Below are 27541 nucleotides of genomic sequence, written 5' to 3' on the forward strand. Positions count from 1 at the left end.
TTGTTTCGATTAGTGACTGTATTCGCTGGTTTGCTTTAACCTTTTGTATATATTCTGCTAGAGGTGGATGCTTATTTTTTACACTTTTATTTTGATTTGCTCTACTTCTGCGTTGATTTCTATGGAGTTGCTTTTTGGTAAGCCTTCTTTGGGGTCTGTTGGAGAAAAAAAGAAAGTGTGGGTTGTGACGTTGTGCGATGTGTGCATTGTGTATGAGTGTCTGAGTATGATGGTAGGCATGTATGTAGAGGTGTGCGAGTGTGGAATAGGCTGTTACTTCACGTTGGGAAGGTTATTCTCGTATTTGTGAGTTACTATACTGGTGTTCAGATGACAATACAAAGTGTGCACCTGCTGAGGTGCAATCAGTAATACTGAATCTAATGCTGCTGGGTTAATACAATTGTTTGTTTTACAATACTAGAATTCTACAGTGTTTGAGTAACAGTAACAAAATTATGGCAGTATTGCAGTTACTTTTTGGATGCAAAGAGTAGGTTTCTTCTGAGTTCTGTTTTGTACTTCAGACGCTGCGGTTTTTCAGGAGAGTGGTCTTCACTGCAATTGTGAAAGAACGAAGTTAGTACATATGTGTGTTAATAGCAATCTTGTTAATTTAGACATGTATTTCTTTGTTTTTGCAGTAATACTGCTTTCTGTTAATTGTGCATAGCATGTACATGCAGATCCCTTTGTCTATGTGCATTCTGGATATTTTACTTTGAATCTGTCAGTTGAACTTGCCTTAGAAATGATTACAATAGTAAGTACACAGTTGGCTTTTTAAGGCAGTGTTTTTGATGTTAGGAGACAGGAGAAAGAACAGTATGTTTTTTGTGCTACTTATACAGGGCAAATGGCAGGAACTCCGTTGAAAAGCATGCAATGTATGTATTTACAATGTAGGGTACCTGCTACTTACCCTGGATAAATAGTAAAAATGTCATGCTGTCATTTCTCTCATCTGCTATGATCAAGTGTCCCTTTAATGGTGTGTGTTTTACAAGTTTTCATTTACCCATATCACAACACAGAACAGGAAACCTTGTACTGCATGCATTTGAATATGGTTCTTGCCATTTACAATCATACTGTTATTTTTCCCATCTTTTAACATGAAATTACACTTTGTTAGACAGCTGTGTGTGTTGTGTGTGCTTACTACTGTAATAATTTCTAAAGGAAGTTCAAATGATAGATGATATGTAAAAGGCTCAGAATGTACAGAAAGGAAATTGTATGTACATCCTATGCACTATACTGCATGAAATGCTATTATGCTTGAAATGTGGCTAAATAGGTGGCAGTGGTTAAGAAAATGACAGAATGAATGAAGAGAATAACAGTTTGCACATTACAATTAGTAATATGGGTAAATGAACATTTGGAGAGCACACAGCTTTGCAAGTGACACTTGATCATAGCAGATGGGAGAAATGACAGTAAGCTTTTTTGCAGGTTATACAGGGTAAGTGGCAGTTACCCTGTTCACATGCATTTATACAAGAGTTGTACATGTACTGTGCACCTAATATTCATACCTGTAGTTTGTGTTCATGCATGTGGATGTGCATGAATCTGCAAGCAGAAATCTTGGAGAGTTCTACAGTAGTTATTGCTGTAGATGCTTTGTAATCACAGCAGAATTGTACTCAGAGTGATCAACAGTACATCTAAAGTGGTGAACTGTGATGATGGAGTTAGATGTAGAGTTCTTGGATGTGATTGGTGGATGGTTGTGTGACTCCTTAACAATAGCCAATGAGGGAGTGGTGCAGCGAGTGAAGTGGAAAGGGTAGAAGAGTTGTCCCTGTGTTGCGGGGTCCGCAGACACCGTGGCTGTTCGCAGACAGGGCGTGCTACATCCGGGGCTTCACAGTATATCTGCCATGGTAATAAGACTAGGGGAATTAGCCAATCAGGTGTTGAAGTTGTTTGTCATGGCCACTGGACAAGGGTGCAGTCCTTCCTCACCTCCAGGGTCCAAATGGACCCAGTCCTGGCGCCAGCCTCATGAAAAAGTGTGCCTTGCAACTCTGTGCCTAAATCACATGCTGCAGGGCTGGGCGTGGCCATAGAACAGCACTGGAAGGCACGTGCAAGAGTCCCTGGCAGGGGCAAGGTGGAGCCACTAGTCGGGGCTAAAGGGAGGGGCCAAGGCCAGCCTATATAAGGCCAGCCCATCCACGTGCCTTCGCTTCACGTTAGTGGGCTTTCTGCAGGTTAACGCTTACCACAGTCCTTACCTGCGCATCCACTTGATTCCAGCTGCTCCATCTCTGAAGACATCTTACCTGATTCCAGCTATTCCATCGCTGAAGGCGCCTCTTACCTGAATCCAGCTACTCCACCGCTGAAGGCGCATCTTACCTGAATCCAGCTACTCCACCGCTGAAGGCGCATCTTACCTGATTCCAGCTACTCCATTGCTGAAGGCGCCTCTTACCTGAACCCAGCTACTCCACCACTGAAGGCACACCCTACCTGCTTCCAGCCGCTCCATCGGTGTGCGTGCCTCTTACCTGCATCCCATCACTATCGGAGTCGGAGCCTTCTTCTCACCTGATCCGGGCGTCCAGCTGCTCGGAGCTCTGCTTCTTTTCTTCTACTTCACGGTACCTTCATTCTGCAACCGCGGATCTGCATCGAACATCAAGACTTCGCTCTACGCCGCCGGCATTCTCCTGCAAGGGAGAAAGAACACAACAGGTTATAAATCATATAGATAACGAACGCTTGGCCGTGCCGTACTTGAGACTAGAGTTCCATCATAAAGGCCAACTTACCAGCTACTTTGGGAGCTCCATCATCCTCAGGGGAATCCCTCGGATTCGCTCCATGACTCTGATCTGCATTTTCACACCTATCGGGAAGAGATAAGACATTGCAAGAATTACTCTAAATGATTAAGACAAAGACATTATAATAAACGAACTATAATCATAACCAAAAGACTAACCTTCTAATTGGATTGGTCGCAGACGGTCTGGATCAACCCTTCCAAAGACCAGTGAAGCAACTAGGTCCACTCTACGTGCCCCTGCTATAAAAAGCAGGATGGATAGCTCAACAGTACAACACAACAGGTGAGCTTGCATGGGAAAACGCTTGCGCACTTCATTTTGGCACGGGAGGGTCAAGGGAAGTCACAACACCACCACACCATTCTCATTGCCTCTCATCTTCTCTCAGGGGCAATACCAGCATCCAGAACAGCAGGCTTTGCAGCAACAGGGAAAGAGGCAATCCAGGGGAGCCGAGTCGAGGGAGGGCTCCAACCATGCCCCAACATCCCCGCAGAGACCAGGTGAGCGTCTCATTGATCTTTTCAGGAAGAGATGGTGCGTGTGTAGTGAAGATGCAGAGGTGAAGAAAGTGATGGTGTTGGAGATTTATTTGTAGATGGTTTGGAGAGGTATGCTGTGTTTAAACATAAGGCTGCCGGTTTTGGTTTTGAAGGAGTGGAGGTTTTCTGGTCCACTGTGCCTGGTTCCAATATGCAGGCAGTGGTTGGAGCTTGTAAAGCATTCTGCACGTGGAAGAGTCCAGATGTAGTGGTACTGCATTGGGGTGGTGTACATTTGGGATAGGTCAGTGCTCCTAGTTGGTTGAGTCTCTTGAAAAGTTGGTTTAGGCAGTGATGGAGGTTGTTCCAAATGGGAAGATGATTATTTCTGAAATATTGCCTATGGTACTATGGGACAGTTCTAATGTTTTCTGTCCCCAGCAAAATTCTGCAAGGTGTTTGGTGAACAGAGGGATGTCTGCTTTCTTGTTGAGAAGTGGAATGTTGTCTTGTAACAATGACAATATTGATTTTGTTAATGGTGACTATTTTAAAGCAGATGGCATTTCTTTATCTATATTGGGAAATGCTATGTTATTTCAAAATATAAAGAGTGCTTTACAGAGGATAATGTGAAGACATCAGGAAGAAAATAAGTGGAAAAAAATAACAAAATGAAAGCTGTTTTTTATAAGCACTTTCCAAAAAAAGGGGAAAAAGTGTCTTTTCAGAGCCAACCTCAGGGGAAGTGGGGCACACTATTTAAATTTTCATGTTCTACTCTCAGATTTTACGATTTGTCCGCGGACATTGCGGTTGTTCGTGGACAGCGCGTATTACATACAAGGAATTTGAGGCTGTGATGCATCAAATGTTACTATGCAGGGCAAGGGATTGGTCAATAAGGTTTACTGGGTGTGATGTGTAAGGAGAGACTTTGGCAGAAAGTCGGTTTCTGAAAGCAGAGCAGATATCTATGGCTGTGTCTTTCAGAAGGCAGATTGTCTGGATTTTGGGTTACTCATGGATAAATTGGTTGGAGATGCATGGATTTGGTACCTCTTTGTGCTACTTTGGTGACACAGTGTCATCCAGACATTATTATTATTCATTGTGGAAGGAACAGTTTAGGACATGTCTCTGGAATCTCTTTGCAATGTGCAATGAAAGAAGGACTTGGGAAAGTCATGGACATGTTTCCAAACTCCCGAGTTATTTTTTCTCGTATTGCGCAGAAACAAATTTGATTGCGTTCTTCTTCATTTGGTCCATAAATGGACAAAGCGAGGTGCAATGTCAACAAAGCTGTTTGTACCTTTTTGAGAGATGTTGGCATGTCCTCTTTTCACAATGAAAATATTATGTTTCGTACCACTCACTTTTTTCGTAGAGATGGAGTACATCTAACTTATGCTGGGATTCAGATTTTTCTGTGAAATATACAAAGTGCATTGCAACCCTTTTTGGAATTATAGCAATCCTTTTTCCAGTAGTCGTTGACCACTTGAAGTTTTCAAAACACAAAAAAAAAAACAAAAAGGCTCTTTTCAGAGCCATCACTTCCTCCCGGAGAAGAGTGCAATGGTTTTGATAGTGCAGCACCTCAAATATTTTTAATGTCCGCGGACTTCCAAAATACACAGGGCACTGCAGCATTTCCTTAGCACTTCTATTTTTAAACTGTCAAAGGCAGCTCTGAAAAGAGCCTTGTTTTTTGTTGTTTTGTATTTTCTTCGTTTTTTTAACAAGACACAAACAAATCAGGTAGTGAGCAGTCCTTCTCATGCTCCCGGACCACAGCCTCAAAAGCACTTCAAAGAGTCTCCCCCAGCAGAGCACTGCATCGCAGTACATACACAATACTGTGACCCTCGAAAGGTAAGAGTCTACTGTGTCGCGTATGGCCTGAGAGGCAGCTGGAGGGATGCGCTGCCCCATAGGAGTACCTCTTGTGGTGGCAGGAGCAGAAACAGAGGATGCGGCAGAGGAACTCAACCTACTACGTTTATCGCAGTGGACAACCCTACGAACTGCCCCAGCGTGGAACAACCTTAGGTGTTGCTTCATGGAGATAGTACCGTAACTGTACAAACCTGGTTTGCCACGACTGAGCACCATCTGGCACTCAGTGCAGCGCACCTTGTTTGCACAAGCTTTAGGTACTCCTTCAAGAGTGGCAAACAACCTCCACACCCAAGATTCACGGGAGCTGCTAGTAGTAGGGACTTCCACTATCTCATCCTCGTCATCCTCTTCATCCGCCTCTGCATCCTCACGCCTGTTCCCCTCTCCAGGCTCTTGGGAAGGTGGTGTTGGTGGTGGAGGGGGTGGGAGTGGGGGTGGTGCTGAAGTTGAGGCAGTAATAGCAGGAGCAGCTTGGGATGCCATCAAGAAGGTTATGAAAATCAGCAACATGAAAATCAGCAACCAGGAATCAGGAACAGCAGGAACCTGCACCTATTGACAGGAATGACAGGAAATGTCAGTATAAGGCAAAGAGGCAGTGCTCTGTCTTGGAAATGAAATCCAAAAGCAGAATAAGGAGGACCTCTGGGGTGTGGCCTTTTATAGGGGTGCTGGTGCATGCTTCGCGGATACCCGCGCTGTCCGCGAACACTTTGAACACCAAAAAGGGTTCAAAAAGTTCCAAAAAGGATCTAGATTGCTAGGGACATGGTCTGGGACATGTGCAAGGATGAAGTTTCACAGGAAAATACCTTGGATTGCTAAAAAAGCCATTTTTTTTGTCCGGGGGCCTGGACTGTGTTTGCGAACAAGGACCCACGCTTAGCGTGATGACGTTGCGGACACGTTCACGAATGGGGTGGGTGTCCGTAGGAAACCAAATGCATGGGTCGGTTGTAGGCATGCATGCGGGTGTTCTACGGACAGTGTTCGGGTCCTCAAACTAATTAAAAGAGCGACACATGTGCAGCGGACAGTTATGGACAGGCGTGATGTGCATAGGACCCGAGGGTGGGATACGCATGCGTGCGGATGTTCTACGGACAGTGTTCAGGTCCCCAAACTAATGAAATGTGTGTCACAACTTTGCGGACATGAAGACGGGCTATGTGTTCTACGGACATATTCACTCTGCTTGCGGGCAATGCGAACAGGGGGGATGTTCTTAGGACACCTTGTTTTGAATAATGACAGACATGCAGACAGATTTTAATTGCGAACAGTGCGGACAGGAATAGTGTCCTTAGGACACCCCCATTTTGGTTAATTGCAGACATCGCAGACAGCTGCACCGTCTGCGGACACCCTAACGCCCTTTTTTTCTTTTTAAAAAACACAGAGGAATATAGTAACAGCATACATAATATTTTATTATTGTACACAAATATAGAAATTATGAAAGAGAAGATATTGATCAATGATATTTGTGATGTCATCTTTAATGTCATAAGTGTTATTATTAGCAGTGCACGGTGGTGGCACGAGTTATGGTTGCTTACCTTACCATAACTGGCGAATTTCAGGGTTTTTTCGGTTTTACTTATAACCATAACGTCCCTTTAATAAAGTATTTTTCACTGAATTTCATGGGTTTTTAGTAGGGCAACTTAACCATAATGTCCCTTTAACAAAGTTTTTTCACTGAATATATATACTGTGAACAAGCCACTAGGGAGTGGTGAAACGCGTCAGGCTGCCGCCAGGCTTGAATACTCTCACTGGGAGAATTTTCCCTTTTTTTTTAAATGCTGCAAAATGAAATAAAGGTTGTTTTACACATTACAACTGAAGTCGCAGTGTTTGCTATTGGCTTTCCGTGTATTTTATATTAATGGAACACTTGTTGTGGAGTGCTGCTCGTTTGGACAGTTTTTTGTGGAGTTTTCCGTGGATGCCGTTCACATTTCAAAAAATATATACATATATATATACATTTATATATATATTGTGATGTTTATTTGTAAATTGCAAAGTTTTGTCGTGTTGTGACTTTTTTGGGCAAACAATCTGAAAAGTGAAAATGGTAACTCTGGTGGGTGTATTCATTCCCGGGATTTCAGTTCCACAACTCCAAGGGCCTATCGGTAGAGAGGGGTGGAACCTTGGAGGAGGAGAGGACCGTAAAGGTCCAAAGGAAATTCAGTGCTAACAAGTAACACCTCTTGATCTCAATATTTTGGGGGTGGTACTTAGGGGTTAAAAAGTGGCTGCACAAGCCCGAGACGGAGAGCTGCCTAAACATCTTGGAGGGACTTCTCTGAACCATCCGGGTGAATCCTGAGAGAGCTGCCTACAAATATTGGAGGGATGTGCCTGGCCGATCTGGGTGAATCCCGAGAGAGCTGCCCAAACATCTTGGAGGGACTTGCCTGAACCATCTCGGTAAATCCTGAGAGAGCTGCCCAAACATCTTGGAGGGACTTGCCTGAAACCTCCAGGTGAATCCTGAGACTGCTCCCTCAAAACCATCTTCATAGGGAGACTTGCCCAAAAACCATCTAGTTGAATCCTGAGACAGCTGCTTGGAATAATCTTACCATGACAGTCTGCCTAAACATCATCTGGGTGAAATACTGAAAGAAGGTGGCAGAATGTAACCTTGCCAGGACAGCTGCCTGAATCGTTTGGAAGAGAATGGCCTGATAGTACCTGGTTTGGAAAGGTCTAAGAATTGTTGCAGGATTTACTTTGCCTGGCAAGGAAGCAAATGGGAAATACTGGAGCTGACTGGGCCCTATGACTAAGGACAGCCAAATGAGAGATGGATGCTGGTGGCTATCTTTGACTGAAGTATCTGACCAGATTCCTGTGCTTCACCAAAAGAGGAGCCCTGCTGACTTTCCTGAGCACCAAACATAGACATTTCCAATGTAAGTAGCTTAATCCAAACTTGCCTTAATATTTTCCCTTAATAGTGGGTGCCCAAACCGTATAGACCCTTAGAATATTTTACTGAATAATAATGTAATTAATTCCCATATAGATTGACGCTGAGGGAGCTTGGGAGAGTTCGAAACCTCTGCCCTGTTTCCTAGCAGTAATTTAAGTTATAGTCAGTTATAGTAATTGGGAATATCTGTGTTTCCCCTCAACCCCAGACTTCTCTAAAGAAAAGGGTTGTCCTTGTCCAAAAACGAAATTCCTAACTGTCACCACTGCCCAGACCTGGCCTTATAACTGAAGCCTGGGTTTTTGGTGCTGGGAAGAGAAGTGCATTGCCAAGTGAAATGCAACAATCTGTAATTTCTAATTGAAAAAGGCACCCTCTCTCCTGGGAGTGAGAAAGTGACCCTGATAGAAGAAAGATGTTCTATTACTTTAGGGTGAAGTAAGAAGGAGGGTTCTATTTGGAAGGAATTTGACCATCCACCAGGTGGGTGTGCGCTCGCCTGGGCTTTTTTAAAATTTTAAATGAAATTGAATGATGGCAGATCAACCGCTGGAAAATTTGTGGGGCTAATCCGCACCCATTTTCCTATGCTCACTGCTCGACATACACATATTAGACCTGTGTACTCTGTGTGGACACAGCCTTCAGGCACCGTCCCCCCTGTATATTTAGCTGGAATATGACAGCCAAGCGTACATCAAGGCATCTCAAAAGGGGGAAGGCAAAACCTTCCTCCTGCCATGGGCAGCCTAACTAACTAACAAAGGCTACAAGAATCTGCCCTTTCCTTTGTTAGCTGCTAGTGGCAGCCTTGCATACTAATCAGAGTTAATTCAAACAGGCCCATGGGAGGCCTGGTCACAGGACTATCAAAGGACAGGAAATACCCCAACAACCTTTGATGTACACTCAACAACCCTTGATTTGCACTGTAGAGGAGGTCCCAAATAAAACCTGCACTCCAGTCGTCCATTTTGAAGTTCGAGGAATGTTCACGCCAAGATATGTGACGGATGATGAGCAAATAAACCAGCAGAGAGCCGCAGTGTGGCTCTGCCCAGTGCCTATCAGAAGAGCAATGCCTATTGAAGTACCGATAACCAGAAAACCATGGACAGTAAACTGGGGAGGGATATGCACCATAGTGAATGTCCATGTTCCAGCTTTGGTAATCCCGAAAGGCGATTTGAATATTGACATTTTTTTTTCCGAAAGCAGTTGCTCACCTGAGAAAAAAGAAATCTGTGGAGCTGATGACTCCATTGAAAAGGGAAAATTACTTCTCTGCCAAATCTGAAGAAGCCTTTCATGCAATCCCATATGAACACAGACTGTTTAGCCTCACCTCATCAGTGTTCGCGACAATCATCATGCCAAGATTCTAAGTGAGAGCAAATACTAAATGGTTACAGATAACCAGATGGGAGTTACTGCAGACCATCAACACGACAATAAAAGGATTCAATGCAATCAAGGAAGAGTTAAGAGCCATCCGACTGATGACCCTCCAGAACAGATATGTCCTTGACATGATCACAGCTATGGATGGAGGAGTTTGTGCAAAAATCGGAGAATCATGTTGCACATTTAGACCTTCTCACAATGAGGAAAATTGAACTTTAACAGAAGCCATAGGTATGCTGACAGAACTACAGAACCAGATGATCGATGAAACTGATGAAGTTGATGATGACAGCTGGTTTGGATCACTGTTTTCATGGGTCCCACAGTGGATGGCAGACACATTCAAGTTCTTGGAAGCCCTGCTAGTGATGACATTACTAGGATTTAGTGTTAACAAGATAATAATCTCTCAATGCCAGAAGACTGTGAAAAAAGCCATAAGGATGAAGATCATGATTGATGTCAAGCCAGGATGGAAGCCCTAAGACCTGACTGATGAAGAAATAAGAGACTTTCTGAAGGCCAGCATTCACGCACCAGAGGGAACAAAGTTTCTCTATCCCAGGAAATGCAGATATTATGTGGGAAGATGGGTTTATTTCAGCCCAAATGGACAATGTCAACTAATGACATGGAATAAAGACAAACATGTAAAGACCGCATGAAGCCTGAAAGGAGTAGTAAAAATCTGGACTCCAAAGAGACACTTCTTCAAACCATTATGTAGAGATCCAGAGGACGAAGAATGAATGAACCCAGACGATGGAGTGAAGATGAATACAGAAGAACAAAGTAAGATGAATCCAAAGACAGAGGTGAAAGTGGTTGATGAATCGCACAGAGGGGGGAGTGTAGAGTAGGTCCCAAATAAAACCGCACTCCAATCGTCCATTTTGAAGTTCCAGGAACATTCACACCGAGATATGTGATGTATGATGAGCAAATAAACCAGCAGAGTGCCGCAGTGGGGCTCTGCCCAGTGCTTATCAGAAGAGCAACACCTATTGAAGTACCGATACCCAGAAAACCATGGACAGTAAGGTATCCATTGATGAAACCCTACCAGCAAATGAGACGAAATGAAGATTGCCTAAGTACTGTCCCAGAAGAAACCAAAAAGGCCTTAATGGAAGACGAATGGTGACATCACGAGGGCCCGGACTGATGTCCAGATAGAAGAAAGGACAACCAGAGAATGACACACAGAGACGAAACTCCATGAATAAGGATATCGTGTACCTAAAGTGAAAGGACGATGTCGAAATGCAAAGAAGTTTAAAGCTGTAAGCAAGATGAAGATATTCGACCAGTTTACACCTGTAAATATGCTTGGGACCGCAAGAAAGCTAAGAAAACAGTGCGGCTTGCGAAGCATAGTAGAAGAGTATTGCGGCAAGCACCATTATACATAATCTACCTCAAACAAAGCACATTATTATAAGTATATTTCTACTTTGCACAAAAATCAGAATCAATCCAGTTTACTAGAGGCCAAACAAGAAAAGATTCATATTCTAGCAGAACGAGAAGGGACGGCTGAAACGAAACTCAACAGAGGCAACTAGTGCCAGGAGAGCCAAGGTCATACCAATAGAAGAGGCGAACAGTAGATACATCTAATTGAAACTAAGAACAGAATATCCTGCTTCTGAAAGGTCGAGATAAGAAGGTGATGGCAGGTGGCGGGTGAAACGAAAATCAAATACACAAATTGAGGGAAAAGAAGCAAATTCACGGTGTGTGAATCACGTGACCAGCCGAGCAAGAAGAAGCAAGGGTTCACACCTGCGCTTGGCAGCGGACCAAGCAGAGATATCAGAACCCTTTCCAGACAGAAGATGCAGTTTTGAGGCCAACCACAGAGAACTAATTGACACATGGCTAATAAAGTTATGATTGATTGTAACAAGGACTGGATGAAGGCCGGGTAACTAAGGAGAACCCCGCACCTGGCCAACCATTCTGCGTGCTGCTAAGTGAAGTGGAAAAGTATGCATGGGGTTGGTGCCAATCCAATCCCAATGGACCAAATAATCTAGGGTCCTATAGTTAGTAGAACCAATGGGACATCGTACTTTTAGTGAAGTCTACAGTAGTCATTTTGAAGGAAGGGCTAAGATGCCCACCTGACAGTGTTTACCCAATCCCCTCACTCCGTTACCATATACAGATATAATAGCTATAGTAAAGTTACCTTTTCCTAACCAATAGAATTGCATGTTAACTTTTGAGTATTACACGTTAATTATAACGAGTTCTGAGCATAAATGTTACAACTTGTATGAAAGTTTGTTGGAGTTGAAGCAAGAAGGACGATCACATAACTGCTGATATCCATGACTCCCTGTATTTTGTACTTGTCATTAAATGGACTCCCTTTGCCAAACCATTGAGTTGTCCTTATTGATTGGTGTTGGAGTAATGAATCTGCACCCCCACCCATCTCAAGGGTACGGCTATCTCGTCTTAAAGTACTTCTGAGAAAACCTCGGCTCTATGGGCCGGCCAGGGGTCTCGGAGTACACTTTGTAGCAGAGATTGATGGTTATCGATTATCGATTATTGATTAGAATATGACACCCATTGACCGTCAACATAAAGTAACTCTAGGTCTTCGGCAATATTACGAGTCCTTTGCCATTCGGCCGAGTAGACCGTGAAGCTCCCCGTAGACAGTGGTAGTGTAAGAGAACGAAACCTGCAGGAAAAGGTCTGAAGGAACCTGTGTTTCTCCACGCAACCCCTTCCCATTTCTACAGGCAGGTAAGCGGGAGAAAAGCCGAAGAAGGCGGTAACAAAGGCGGTGATCCCGAGGGTCCAGAGAGGAAAAATGCGAACGGTGAGTGAAAAAGACTGAGTTTTTTTGGAAAAAGTGCATGCTTTACAACAAGTAAAGGGAAAAGGAAATGGAGGGAGGACGAAAAAACTAAATATAATTAGAAGTAGAGAAGAATGTATATATCTAAGGGTAAGGGAATAATGACTCCAGAATAATTAAGCAAATAGAGAAAAGATACCGGGGAGGACACCCGAGAAGAGAGAGGTTACCGGGGAGGACACCCAAGAAGTGAGAAGATTCACCTTATTCCTACGCTTTTAATACAATCGGCTAGAAGAAACGTGTATCCATAGTCCCAACTAAAGGGGAACAAACAGACTACCATGGCGATTAAAGACGCTGTGAAAGGGATATGTTTAAACTCCATGTCGGGGTAATATTTAGAGGCAGAGATACATGTGACCAGCTGGTGTTCGTCTAGTCTGGTAAACGTCTGTCTTACATGTTGTTTGTTGTGACGCCATAAGTTGAACATTTTCCTTAGGAAAACTGTTTTAAATTTTACGCGATTGAATTGCCGACATAATATCGTATACGAAATGATGGTTTTTGAGTAAAATAAAAGGTATACAATTTTGTGAAAAAAATAGGGATTGGAGATTGCGGTGATTGGTGCTTGCTCATATTGTTGGAATTGTTTAAGTCACGTGAAGCTTAGACAAGTGTTATAAATAGGGAATGGAAACAGATTTAAGCATGGAGGACATAACTCCATTAACACACCTATGCAAACAGTTGCCAAAACATGCACCCAAACTGAAGAAATATAGTACAGAAAGCGTTAAAGGAACCGCCCACAAAATGTTTATGCCATGGCCACAGGGTGGGTCCTTATCTAAAGCTGTCTTGCAACACGTGACAACATATTTGCACGCCAAATACACGGGCAAAAAGTTAGACAAACGCCTAGCTATTCTAGAACTTTGGAAGATGTTGAACAGGGAAAGGAAGAGGAGCCGCCAATAGATTGGATACTTAATGTATGCACAGAGGGGGGTGAGACGACTACCGTGCCATCCGCCCCAGCCGAAACCAAGATTGAAGAAAATAAAGACGAGGGTTTATACCCGCTAAGAGAACTTAAAGCAGCTACAGGGTATAGCAACCAGGCATGTGAGTCACCTACGCAAAGTAGTGATGAAAATCAAGGTAAAGAAAAAGACAAGGATATCACCTCCACAGTCCCAACGGACAGGGAGAGATGTGATGGTGAAAGAAGGGACCAGACACAGACAAGTGCATCTCTCGACAAGGAGAGAGCAGGCAAAAGATGGAAAGGAAATGAAGATAGAACTTATGAGATAGCATTTGTAAAATACAAAAGGTTGGGAGGGCAACTTCTATTGAAACTCAACGGCAAAGGCATAGATGATGCAAAACAAAAGGAAAGGCTAAATGATGTACAAAGAAAGGAGAAAGAGAAAGAATTCAGAGAAGAATAAGAAAGAAAGATAGACAAAGGCGAGAACAGCTATATCGCAAAGAGCAAGAAAGACAGCTTGATCGCAAACAGAGAGCAGCCAATGATCAAGACAGACAGAAGCAGCAAAGGTCAGAGGAAGAGCAAAGAATACGAGAAAAAAGAATGAAGAGACGAAGGGATGAGGAAATTCAAATGCCAGATAAACATAAAAAGAAAAAGAAAAAGGAAGAAGTTAGGGTCAGAGAAGAGGCGAGGAAGCGCAGAGAATTCAATGACGATGTAGAACGCAAGCAGAGACAGAGAGCATGCGATCTTGAATATCTGGAGAGCAAGGTTAAAAAACCCGCTCCAGTTGTAGATTGGGAAGACATTGAAGAATTCTTCACTGCATACGATTCAGTACCAGGAACGTCTAGGGTAAATATCGAGGATGACTTAGACACCAGATGCATCGGAGAAACGATCGATAGAATATACAATGAAATGGGGCTAGAACAAACACCCCAAGGGGAGTGGGAATATGTGCGCCTGGAGAGCATTCAACTTTACGACACTGAGGATGTCTCCCGAAGTAGTGGGAATAGAGATCTTTCCCTGGATAGGCTAGAAATAAGCAGGAACAAAGACGACGCAAGAAGTGGCACGAGCTGGGCACAGACAAAGTCCGACTCAGAAAGGGAAGAACGTGAGGAAAAAGAGGATGAGAGAAGACACGAAAGACGACTCCCAAGGGAGAAAGGGATAAGGTGGTCAGACACTAGTGAGTCTGCACCGAGGGCATCAGAGTCAGCCACACAGTCAGACCGACATGAAGAAGTATCTCACGGTCAGAGAAGGGTGTCATCACCACCCTATGTGGACAGGGCTAAGGACATTGCCAGGCAGGCGGCGATGCGGGAATATTACTCCTGCAATAGACAGAAGAACAATGAGAGAAGAGAGAGAGAACTTTTCATCCCAATTTCCATTACTTGAGAAAGGGCGGGCGAGACCACAATATATTCCATGGCCACACATGGATCGGGAAAACTTGAAAAACAAGCTTCCAATGCTGACATCAGGAGTTCGAAAATTGATACACAAGTTAGAAAAATGACAGGAGGGAACACGTTAGCTATAAGGGATATCAAGAGTCACCTAAGTGCCATAGTTGGTGAGAGAGCAGACGACATGTGGACACTTGCAGGCTATCCAGGTGTGACCACAATTAACACTGCACATGATGGAGCTCCATTTAACAATTGCAGAGCCGCGGAATAGAAAGCCCTACGAGTGCTTTACCCGGATACTTCCGATATGGGAGCTATAATGACACGTAAAATGAAGGCGACTGAGGATCCGTTGATTTACATACAGAATTTTCAAGATGCATGGGTGCTCGAGACTCATGAAACTTGGACGAAATCTATACCTGTGTTCTACCATATATTGTGCCAATGGCTGTCAGAGCCGGTGCAGAAACAGCTCAAAAAATTGGTAGGAATCAACGCTAAACCTTGGGCAGAAATACAACTGACCATCGCACACTATTGCAGGCTATTACAAGAGAAGAATCGCAAAAAGGAAGCTACACGAAAGGGCGAGGAAGCCAAATTGGGCAGAAGAAATTGTCAAAATATGCTCTTGAGGGAGCCATGATAACTAGCACAGCGGAATCGAGCATGCAGCAGGTCAATAATCTGCAGCAAAATTATCAGGGCAGTACTGGGTTTTTCCCCAGGGGGAAGATGATTTAGAGGAAGAGGATGGCAGAGCAATCAGGGAGGTTTCCAGAATAATCAAGGAGGTTTCCAAAACATGCAAAATGGCAATCAAGATATATCAAATGGACAAATGATCCGACCACCGCCAGTATGTTGGTTGTGTGGGATGACAGGAAATTTAGCACGCACATGCCAAGCCATGATGCAGAACGGCCAAGGGACAGGAGCAGGCATGACGAATCCACCTGCATTTTTACAGCAAGGAGTTGCACAGAATCACACGGTGCAACAAGTGCCAGGAGCGCAACAAGGCTTGCAACCTCAGAATATAGTGAGTTTTCCACAAGGGCAGTCCCAACAGTCACCGCTGCAATTGTCACAAACAATGAGCTCAGGACAGACTATAAACCCTGGAATGGGAAGTAACAATGGGAATGGGGGAAATCCGCCAATACACGGTGGGCCAAATTTGTATATAGAATAGGACAGCTCACTGGGAACCCTGATGTGTTCTATCCTATCAGTGACACCAGACCCTCACCAGGAACCTAGGGTGGATGTTGTTATAGGGGATAAAGAATATTTCTTCTTAGTTGACACAGGTGCAACACACTCATGCATACGTGAAGGCAAGTTTTCCCTGTCTGGAGAGGCCATTGATACTCAGAGTTTCACCAGAGCTACAAGTCGTGTTCCCTTCACAAACGCACTTCCATTTTCTATAGGAGAATGTGAAATTAATGTGCCTTTATTATATTCACGACAGACCCCAGTAAAGATTTTGGGTCGAGATTTAATGACAAAGTTAGATATGACGATCTCATTCATGGAGGAGGGCATAGTATGTTCAACTCCAGGAATGCACTATTCAAATGTATGCAAAATGATTAGAGCATACGCAGGACACACAACCATGAGGGCGATACCATTAGAGCCAGAAATATTCACGTATGGCATGTGCATACTAATCGCGGGGCTGCCAGGCCTTGCAGACAGAAGCATGAGAACCCCAGATGAGTTTCTATTTAGACCAAGAATACTGATGCACGAGGAGAAGGGACACAAATTTCCCTTGATGATACACACAGCTGCAGTATGAGGGAGGATGGCCTTGATTGATGGTTATGACGACGAAAGCCGACAATGGTGCGCAGTAATCGCCATTGAAGAAAGATATCGATTGACTGACGTCACCGATAATGATATGTTTGAAGAGCAAGTAGATATGGAAGAGACCATAGTGAAGGTGAGTCTCACCTTTTGGGTGAGAATGATCAAAAGAGAAGTGTCTCAGAGAATGATGTTGGCACAAAACCGTCCAGAGTATTTTGATAACGACATGGCCCAGGTGCGCGTCTCAGTATGGACTACAGGACCCTATGACGTAGGCCTATTGAAAGGGGTTGGAGATGTGAGAGTTAAGCTAAAACCAGGAGCAATTTTACCCAAAGCAGGACAATATCCCATGTTCAGAGAGGCAGATGAAGGGATTTTTAAGACAATTTCGGCTATGATGGAACAAGGCATCTTAGTGACGTCAGAGTCATCATGCAATACCGCGGTTTATCAGATCAAATAATCAAATGGACGGTCTTGGAGGCTAATTCAGGATTTACGCCCAATAAATGATATTGTTGAGGCCGAGTTCCCTTTAGTCCCTAACCCGGCTACAATCCTATGTAATATAACTGTTGAGGCAAAATATTTCACGGTGATTAACTTGAAAAATGCATTTTTCTCAATCCTGTTGCACCGTGACTCGCAAAATCTGATGTCATTCACATTCAGACAGATGCGTCTGAAAAGCACGAGGCTACCCCAGGGGTAATGTGAGTCTCCTATTTTTAACAGAGTCCTGCAGATGGACCGGAGCAATATTGCCTTGGAAAGTGTTGTCCTGCAATATGTGGATGACATCTTTATTTGCAGCAGGTGCAATACAGGCACGATTCTGTTCAGCTATTGACTATACTAGCTGAGAAGGGATATAAAGTTGACAAGGAAAAGTTACAATATTGTCAACAAGAAGTGCTGTACATAGGCCAGCTGATCTCACATGAGGGAAAAAGAGTGACCCCAGAAAGGGCTGAAGCCATATTGAACACGGCTAAGCCACACACACGATAAAACAAAAGCATAGCTTCTTAGGCTTGTCCAACTATGTTAGGGCATGGGTCTTTGACTATAGCTCTTACACTAAGCCTTTACTTCAGGCCCTAAAGAAGGCCAAAGTGACGAAAGGAAAGATTGAATGGTCTGAGACTATGGATGAAGGATTTGCCAAACACAAGAAAGCTATTTGCACAGCACCAGTTCTAGGGATTCCCAATTATGCAGAGGGATTTTACCTGTTTTTACACACGATTGGCAGCGTTATGACGGCAGTGCTCACACAAAGAACCACATTGGGGTACAAGCCCCTGGCATACTATAGTGGAAATTTAGACCCAGTAATGAGAGGTCATTTCCTGTGCGAATAAAGTTTAGCTGCCGCAGCGTTCGCCATAGAGAATGCTACAACCATTGTAATGGGTTTCTCAATGACATTGTACGTCAAGCACTCGCTTTTTGCCATTCTAGAGAAACCGAAGGGCACATTGACATCTCAGAGAACTTCTGCCTATGAAGTGATCATATCAAATCCATCGATTAAGGTAGTCCGATATAAGATAGTGAACCCAGCTACGTTTATAGCAGAGCCAGTCACTGAAGGAGAGCCAATACATGATTGTGCAAACTATGAAGAATTCTATGACGAAATTCCTAGGGTGAAAGAAAATGGCTTGGCAGAAGGAGAAAGTGTTTTTATTGACGGTTCTTCGAGAATCAATCAAAATGATGGGCAAAGATATACAGGCGTTGCTGTGATGAAGCACACACCAAATGGAGAATTCCGAGTGCTTATTAGTGCGCAAATACCATCTCATTATTCAGCACAGGCGGCAGAATTATTGGCGTTGATACTTGCTATTGAGAACCATGCAGACCTGGAAGTAACGGTGTACAGTTACTCCGCCTATGTGACATCGGCAGTGCACGCAGGCCTAACCTGCTGGAAAAGGAGGGGCTACCTTCGAGCAGACGGCACGCCAGTACAGCACGCAGTCTTATTGGACAGGATGATTAAGGCACTACAGCTCCCAGTGGTCATAGCGGTCGTGAAATGCGCTGCCCACATGAGAGGGACAGATCTTACCTCACGCGGAAATCAAGCAGCAGACATGGAAGCCAAGCGTATGGCATCCAAAAGTGAGATGATCATGGAAGTGGAAGTCATCCATACCAATGAGAGAATTATGGTTGCACGAACGACACCTGAAGGCTATACCAATCTTGGGCAAACACAGTTGATGGAACTCCAAGGGGAGGCACCACATGAAGAGAAGAATCTTTGGAAACAACAAGGGTGTTCTTTAAACCCCTCTGACTGCTTGTGGCGACAAGACAGCACTGGTAAACCAGTGATGCCTGTAGCCCTATTAAAAATAGCACTGGAGCAGTTACATTATCTGGCACACATGACAAAAGAGAATTTAGCAGCAACACTCGCAGAAGACTGGTTCATACTGAATTTAACCGAGCATGTTGCATTTTTTATAGTGAACTGTATAATCTGCCAACAATTCACAGCTGGGCACACATTAAAAGTAATGAGAGAAGTCATCCCCAGGCCAAATGGGCCTTTTCAGCACTTGCATGTCGATTACATCGACATGATTCAAGTATGTAACGGATACAGATACTTAATTGTTGTGGTGTGTCAATTTTCTAGAAGGATTGAGGCAGGTCCCTGTACACACCCAGACTCTACCTGTGTGGCCACATTTTCAGTGAGAGAAGTGTTCCCCAGGTGGGGTGTGTGCGAGGTCATGAGATCAGATAACGGAGCTCACTTTGTAAACGAGACATTTGAACAGATTAGCTTGCTGCTTGGTAAAAAGCACAAGTTCTCATCGGCGTATCATCCGCAAGGTAATGAAATCTGTGAGAAGTTCAACGGCTTATTAAAGGAAAGGATAGCCAATTTGAAGCTTACTCTACGAAAGGGATGGTTGCATGGCCTTCCTTTGGCACTGTATGCACTTTGGAACCAACCCGGTTCTGACCATCATCTTACGCCACACGAGATAGCCACAGGAAGAAGAATGCGTATTCCTCTGACACCCCAAGACAGAGCTAGATGTGATGCCCAGTCAACAAGAGACATTTTAAGGTCTGAAATGCAAAATTACCTGAATTGCATGACATCTTGCCTTACTGTAATTTCAGACCAGCTGCACCGATGACGAAAGGGGTGCAGGGCAGCACGGAACACAGAAGGAGATACTACTACCGACACAATTCAAGGGCTTTGTGTACCATCCGTTTTCCCTTGAGACACCGTCCTTGTAAGGAACCGTACGAGGAAAAAGTGGGATGAGCCAAGATTTGACGGTCCCTTCACAGTGGAGGACTGCACTCCATCTGCAGTAAAACTACAAGGCAGGAGAGCTTGGATTTTTCTAGGTGATATCAAACCCTACATCGGAGAAGGCACCCCTGCCTGCACCCCAATGAGAGGAGTCTATGAGCGACGGTGAAGAACCACAGCACTTGCAGACGAGATCCATGATGAGGAAGAAGGACGCATGACCAGCCAAAGACAAAGAACTTTTTTTTGCAAATTGTGGCTTAAATTGGACACTTCCTCTAAGCAAAAAAGGGGATAAGGACATAAAAACGGACACTCTGTGCATCCTAGTTGCAGGGTGAAGAAGAAAATTGCACGTATAAGCCACACATAGTCTGTTGAACTTGAACTTTGGATCGAGACACATTAAAACTGTGACGAGGATATAACATGCCAAATTTTGATCGAGGACACATAAATTGGAAGAAAATACAGTATCCAGACTCATTCCACACCGAGACCCTATTCGGAATCTCTTATGGTGTCCCACAGTAGCAGCATCACCGAAGATGTGGTGGCATACTTTAATCTAGTACTAAGATCGTACCCGTCATAGGTGGGGAGACTCACCAGTGTCACTGACTTTCTTCAAGATCCTGAAAACGAAAAGACAATAAGAAGGCTGCTTACTGTAATTGCCGAACAATTTCTCCTACTTCCTGAGTGCAGTGAGGAGAAACCAAATGTCTCAAGCAGAGAAGGAAATAAATTAGCTTGTCAATACATTATTCTTTCGAATAATCAAAGACTGTCAAAATCTTGTCAGAAGAACCACAGACACACTCACGTTTCTTTGAGACCCAGCATATACAGAACATCTAAGCCAACTCCTAAATAAAATTGTGATCTTGGCTGCACTCCACGCAAACGGACAGTGCAGACATTGTTTACATTAAAAAGAAAGCATACAATCCTGAAACTCAGCAAGACAGGATGGATGTCCCTGTCACCAGAAGACAGCAGGTTGGCCCACAACGTCCTTTTTTTCGTCTAGTCACTGACTTTCCAGAGCTAGTGGGGAGACCGATTGATGGTGACCTCCTCACATTTATCAGAGATCCAGCTAATGTTGCACAGATGGGCATGCTCTTGCATGGAATCATACTACAGGTAGAACTCTCTAACCATCAACTATCTGAGGAGATTCTAAAAGCTTTCCGCCGAGGGACAGATCGAGGAAGCAGCGTCAAGGGGTTCACATTATTCCATTTGTTCTTATTTTCTCTCTTTTCTTCATACTAACCAGAATACATGTCTTCGGGACTGAAGCAAATCCGAGACGTGGACTGGGAGCTGACCTACGTTGAACATGCACAGTAAAAGGACTTGCTGAAGTGTTATTTGATTTGATTTTTCCCATAGTTTAGCAAAGAAACTGTATCCTGAGATAAGAGACAAATCACCACCCGCAAGAGGGGGGACACTGTGGGTCACCTAAACCTCTTAAACAGAGAATCCAAAAGACAATATTGTTTAAAGGAGTATAGTAGAAGTTAACATTTTGGTGAATGATCGAGATGGGGATCCAGAGCAGCAACCTTGTCCTCCCGCAGGAACAAAGAAGGCCACGTTTCTGCCGCCTGACCTACATGGGCATAATATATTTGTGTATTATATTCATCATTGTTTTACTGTCATTAACAATCAGAACTGCATTTTATATTGGTGCACAAAGCGTCCCAATTCCAGTGCACCCACATAATGATGCACGTACAAAGCCTACAAAGGCACCCATACCTTACATAGTCATTCCCATCCCTAGAAGATCTGATGGTGGAATGAATGAACTTGAAATGGATGTGATTAGCAATGACACACACACACACTTGTGGTAACAGATGAATTGAAAAGCCGGAGACAGGGTCGGCAAAGCATGAATGTGACAAGATTTCAGACAACCACACGCATGCAAACACTGAATGCACATGCAGTGTCAGTGACTGCAGAACAACAATCCGAAGCATGGGTGAAGAAGAGTCTACCTACTATGAAAAGTTCCACTACAAGAGAGGTGAAAAGACAATCGGAAACAGCTGAACTCCTGAAGAGACTAGAGGAATTGGAAAGAAAGCCATTCAAGACAGCTGTATTAGAAACCCTTAATCCAACACCAGGAAAGGCAGAAGCAGACTCGGAATAGATCTCTGCACAGGCACAACTGATAATAGACTCATTATGGCCATTCATAGCCAGAGAGAGGAAAAGATTAGAGGAGCTGACGAAGAAGCCCACAGAGAAAACATTGCCGAACATATATGTTCCAACGAAATTGACAAGTAGAATTTCCACAGTACAGCCATATACCGGACCAATGTCAGGGTGGATGAAATGGGCATTTATAACTAGCAGGAAAAAGACGTATGAGGAAAAGGAAAGAACTGCCAGACTATTGTCTACTTAAATGGCTCAGATGAGGAAGCCTGCACCATGTACCAGGATACCTGAGAACCCTCTTGTAAGAAGAAGCCATACAGATGCATTCAGGAATGTAGTTACAGCAAACAACAGGAAAACATTAAGAATCAAGAGAAGCATGCATGGAGATGACAGTGAATTAAATGATTACTTGGACAGCACAGCACATTTGGGAAACAACATTTGGTACTAGCACATGAAAGAAGTTGGAAGACTAAATTCAGAGGGAGAATGCTTTGTTTGTGCACTCCTACCATACAGCAGGGGGAAGTCCAAGATCTTCGTAGCTGTAGAAATTGATGTCCAGACAGCATACTGTCTTTCACATGTAGCCATGTGCAAGACCAGAGGCCAGTTCATGGGTAGTGATGCCTCACTGATATGGGCAACTGAAACAGCCTATCCCGATGAAGATGATTATGTTCAAGATATAAAGCCAAGAAACAGATCTCATACTATGAACCATGTGATCCGGTACGAGAAGACTGGAGTTAAAGGAGGAGAAATCAGATGGGAAGTGAACCTGAAGCTAAATGTCCAAGGAAAAACTCCAGAAGAGGCTCAAAGTTGGAAGAACAGAGGCCAAATGCAGATTTGGGAAAAAGTGCTTTCACCAGATGGATGGGAAAAAGGAGTAGTGATTTGCAGAGCATGGATGGTCATCGAAGCCTGCAAAGAAGCAATTGAAAATTCACAAAGGCTACGCAAGCCACTATGGCCAAAGCTCTCAAAACTACTGACATGGGTCGAAGACAGAGGCGGACCTTTGAAGACAGTACCACTAGAAAGCTCAAAATTGTGCTTCAGGAACAATGGCACAAGAAAGATGGGAGAGAATCAGAATTGTGGACGAATCTTTGACGCCCCGGGTATGGAGCACGGAACTGCAGTAATTATGGATCACTGTTGGGCATGTGGATCCAAAGCATACACCAGACCGCCGAGAAACTGGGGAGGGATATGCACCATAGTGAATGTCCATGTTCCAGCTATGGCAATCCCGAAAGGCGATTTGAATATTGACAGTTTTCCGAAAGCAGTTGCTCACCTGAGAAAAAGGAGATCTGTGGAGCTGATGACTCCATTGAAAAGGGAAAATTACTTCTCTGCCAAATCTGAAGAAGCCTTTCATGCAATCCCATATGAACATAGACTGTTTAGCCTCACCTCATCAGTGTTTGGGAAAATCCTCATGCCAAGATTCCAAGTGGGAGCAAATACCAAATGGTTACAGATAACCAGATGGGAGTTACTGCAGACCATCAACACGACAATAAAAGGATTCAATGCAATCAAGGAAGAGTTAAGAGCCATCCAACTGATGACCCTCCAGAACAGATATGTCCTTGACATGATCACAGCTATGCATGGAGGAGTTTGTGCAAAAATTGGAGAATCATGTTGCACATTTAGACCTTCTCACGATGAGGAAAATTGAACTTTAACAGAAGCCATAGGTATGCTGACAAAACTACAAAACCAGATGATCGATGAAACTGACGAAGTTGATGATGACAACTGGTTTGCATCACTGTACTCATGGGTCCCTCAGTGGATGGCAGATGCATTCAAGTTCTTGGGAGCCCTGCTAGTGATGATATTACTAGTATTTTGTGTTATCAAGATAATAATCTCTCAATGCCAGAAGACTGTAAAAAAAGCCATAGGGCATAGGGATGAAGATCATGATTGATATCAAGCCAGGATGGAAGCCCAAAGACCTGACTGGTGAAGAAATAAGAGACTTCGTGAAGGCCAGCATTCACGCACCAGAGGGAACAAAGTTTCTCTATCCCAGGAAACACCGAAATTATGTGGGAAGATGGGTTTATTGCAGCCCAAATGAACAATGTCAACTAATGACATGGAATAAAGACGAACATGTAAAGACCGCAAGAAGCCTGAAAGGAGTAGTAAAAATCTGGACTCCCAAGAGACACTTCTTCAAACCATCATGTACAGATCCGGAGGACGAAGAAGGAATGAACCCAGATGATGGTGTGAAGATGAATACAGAAGAACAAAGTACGATGAATCCAAAGACGGAGGTGAAAATGGTCGATGAATCGCCCAGAGGGGGGAGTGTAGAGGAGGTCCCAAATAAAACCTTCACTCCAACTGTCAATTTTGAAGTTCCACAAACGTTCACACCGAGATATGTGACATATGAGCAAATAAACCAGCAGAGAGCCGCAGTGGGGCTCTGCCCAGTGCCTATCAGAAGAGCAATGCCTATTGAAGTACCGATACCCAGAAAATCATGAACAGTAAGGTATTCATTGAGGAAACCCTACCAGCAAATGAGACGAAATGAAGATTGCCTAAGTACTGTCCCGGAAGAAACCAAAAAGGCCTTAATGGAAGACGAATGGTGACGTCATGAGGGCCCGGACTGATGTGCAGATAGAAGAAATGACAACCAGAGAATGACACACAGAGACGAAACGCCATGAATAAGGATATCGTGTACCTAATGTGAAAGGACGATGTTGAAATGCAAAGAAGTTTAAAGCTGTAAGCAAGATCAAGATATTCAACCAGTTCACACCTGTAAATATGCTTGGAACCGCAAGAAAGCTAAGAAAACAGTGAGGCTTGCTATGCTTAGTAGAAGAGTATTGCGGCAAGCGCCATTATACATAATCTACCTCAAACGAAGCACATTATTATAAGTATATTTCTACTTTGCACAAAAAGCAGAATCAATCCAGGTTACTAGAGGCCAAACAAGAAAAGATTCATATTCTAGCAGAACGAGAAGGGACGGCTGAAACGAAACTCAGCAGAGGCAACTCGTGCCAGGAGAGCCAAGGTCATACCAATAGAAGAGGCGAACAGTAGCTACATCTAATTGAAACTAAGAACAGAATATCCTGCCTCTGAAAGGTCGAGATAAGAAGGCGAAGGCAGGTGGCGGGTGAAACGAAAATCAAATACACGAATTGAGGGAAAAGAAGCAAATTCACGGTGTCTGAATCACGTGAACAGCCGAGCAAGAAGAAGCAAGGGTTCACACCTATGCTTGGCACTGGACCAAGCAGATATATCAGAACCCTTTCCAGATAGAAGATGCAGTTTCGAGGCCAAACGCAGAGAACCAATTGACACATGGCTAATAAAGTTATGATTGATTGTAACAAGTACTGGATGAAGGCCGGGTAACTAAGGGGCACCCCGCACCTGGCCGACCATTCTGCGTGCTGCTAAGCGAAGTGGAAAGGTATGCATGGGGTTTGTGCCAACCCAATCACAATGGACCAAATAATCTAGGGTCCTATAGTTAGTAGAACCAATGGGACGTTGTACTTTTAGTGACGTCTACAGTAGTCATTTTGAAGGAAGGGCTTAGATGCCCACCTGACAGTGTTTACCCAATCCCCTCACTCCGTTACCGTATACAGATATAGTACCTATAGTAAAGTTACCTTTTCCTAACCAATAGAATTGCATGTTAACTTTTGAGTATTACACGTCATGACGAGTTTTGAGTATAAATGTTACAACTTGTATGAAGTTTGTTGGAGTTGAAGCAAGAAGGACAATCGCATCACTGCTGATATCCATGGCTCGCCGTTTTCTGTACTTGTCATTAAACTGGCTCCCTTTGCCAAACCATTGAGTTGTCTTTATTGATTGGGGTTGGAGTAATGAATATGCACCCCCATCCATCTCAAGGGTGCAGCTGTCTCGTCTTCAAGTACTTCTGTGCAAACCTCGGCTCTATGGTCCAGCCGGGGGTCTCGGAGTACAGGACTATGTCAACCTGAAGCCAGCTCCCGCCTCTCAGTATCAAGGGCAGTGACCCGTCATGTCTGGAACTATGTAGTTACAGTAGTCATGCCCGCAGGGGGACCCCATTCAGAAGGTACGAGTATGTTGTTTGGCAGAGCCCAAAAGTCTAGTCCTGCCGCAGCTTCAAGGATACCTGCCGCTTTAATCAGGAATCACAGAGAGCACACTTAACTAGAGAGACCATTTGATCCACAACAGACAGGAAGATGGGTGGTACTTAGTATTACATGTTTTAACCCCTTTACCTTTTCTGTTTTAAAGCACTCTGGTTATGATCTCATGCATACAGGAGATTGTTGGTGGAGACCCAGGTTTGGTTCATTAAGGTAGGTTTAGCTTACACCAATCGCTGGGGCCCATTTGGCTCTAAAAGAGGGTTGAGCCCCTCTTTTGGGCTGATCATCTAAATATTTTGCAAGGAGTAGCAAGAAGAACTCAGCATTACACCCTGACTAAAGATATAGGGGGTCATTATGAGTTTGGAGGTAGCCATGGTGCTATTAGCGCCATGGCTGCCTCCAAACCCGGGTCCGGTCTGGCTGAATGGGGACTTACCGGGACATTCCGACCTATGCGGACCCGGTAATTCCCCATTCAGTTAACCATTCCCCATTCCCTTTTGAGCCCCCATAGGGCTCAATGGGAATGTGGAAGGCGCTAATAACAGTTCTGCAAATTGCGGGCCCGTTATTAGCTCCAAGGTCCCTTAACGGGACCCGCAGAGAACGGCTGGTCAGACCAGCCGTTCCTGCTGGGTCCCCCTAAGGGACCTCGGAATAGGGCGGTAAGGGTTTACCGGCAGCGGCATCCTTACCGGTGACCGTTAACCCTTACCGCCCAACTCATAAAATACCCCCATGGTCTGCCTTACATCTTCTGCCAGTGAAGGAAGGCCATGACCTCCAAGAGGGAAACAAGATCCATCCCCTAAACCACTGCTAGGGAACAGAGGGAAATATTGAATCCAGAAGACCCAACGGTCCCAGCACAGAGCGTGCCCTGCTAGGCTCTGCAGCAAGGTTCCTAGGTAGGAAGAGCAGAGAGTCTCTAAACCAAACCAAGGACAAGGCAGTTGCCTGCAACACTCTCCTCAGCTTTGGACCGCCTTAAAGGACGACACAAGCCCAGCATAGAAGCTAGGAGGAGTGCATCGACAAGCATCAACCAGCATCCACCTTAAAGGACATTTTTGAGCCAGTCAAGTGTCATGTCCTCGGGTAGTTCCTACGACCTTGTCCCGACACCCAGTCCAGTGTCCTACCCCTCCCATTCACCTGTCTCCCGGGGCTCACGTAGGCAACCCCGGTTGGCTCGCGCGCTGGCCAAACAAACGCCATACACCCTGCAGTCACGATTGCGGCCGTTTCTCCATTG

This window comes from Ambystoma mexicanum, chromosome 9, assembly GCF_040938575.1.
Source record: "Ambystoma mexicanum isolate Mex_15411 chromosome 9, UKY_AmexF1_1, whole genome shotgun sequence".
Lineage (NCBI taxonomy): Eukaryota > Metazoa > Chordata > Amphibia > Caudata > Ambystomatidae > Ambystoma > Ambystoma mexicanum.